The sequence below is a fragment of the Morus notabilis genome, unplaced genomic scaffold (genome assembly GCF_000414095.1).
Source record: "Morus notabilis unplaced genomic scaffold, ASM41409v2 Scaffold299, whole genome shotgun sequence".
NCBI lineage: Eukaryota > Viridiplantae > Streptophyta > Magnoliopsida > Rosales > Moraceae > Morus > Morus notabilis.
Genome location: NW_010359540.1, coordinates 49,996 through 51,222, shown reverse-complemented (window position 1 = coordinate 51,222; position 1,227 = coordinate 49,996).

The window sequence follows — 1,227 nt, the reverse complement described above, 5'->3', positions numbered from 1 at the left end:
CCCTTATAAGACTCATATAGGGCCCCCCCTATGTGTATGAGGAGCTGGACAGTTTTGCGGAGCCGTTTAGCAATGATCAGTAATTAGAAATCTTTTATTTTTGACAGTTTGAATGTCACATCAAGATTTAAACTACTTTTTATTTTTTACAAATAAACACCGATTTGAACCGATTTTGAGTTAAGGTGACGTTTAGTTCATAGGTTCAGAACCATGATTTATAATTCTGATTTTTTAAATTTAAATTTTTTATGAGAGAAAAATACTGTAGCGAATCAAGAATCGTGATCTTAAACCAGGTCAGAACCCTCGAAACAAACGAAGCATAAATCACTTTGAACCTTCTAACCAAACTAACCCTTTACATATTATTACAGACCCGGCCCCTACAAATCAACTTTTTTCAGCATTTCTGATCACATGAAATCTCTAACATTAGCTTCTATTTTCTGATTAAAAGTTTATACAGTATTGTAATACATGATATTACGACCAGAAATGAAGAAGCCTGATCAGTTAGCGCGTTGGCAAGTTAGAGTACTATCAGCTTTCACCCTCTCTCTCTCTCTAAAGTCACTGTGGAGAACGTAAGCTTTCCACATGCAGAGCCTTACATAGTCATAAATGCATGCAGGTAGAATTGAAATGCCATTTCTATTTTTTCTCCCATGCATGCATGACCTTCTTTTTTTTTTCTTTTTTTTTTTTTTGATGAATTTTTATGGTCCTGCCATAGCCTTAATTGTCCCTCTCTTTAACATTCTCAATTATCATCTCTATCTTCATTTAATAACTGTATCAGCATATTGTCCCCCACCCCCCACCACCAGAAAGAAAATTAAATAAAAATATCACTCAACTTGACCAATTGTAGGTATTCGGATAACATAATGACCTTCAGTTAATACTTAATATGATGTCAAAACTTACAATATAAGCAGATAATTACTTGTACAAAAAGAAAGAAAAGCAAAAACACAAAAAACAAGAAAACAAAAAAGATCCTTTTAGCTTTTTTAACTAATTAGTAATTAATGTTGTTAGCTTAACAGATTTCCTCAAATTCTACAATATTTAATATATATGTATATATATATTTTTTAATAAACTGAGAGAGAAAATAACTTATATAAAAAAAAAACTAGTGCATCCTTTGGCACCCACTAACAATCTTATACTTTATCAAATTCCCAACTCAATAAAATGTGCACTGCCAAATATATATAT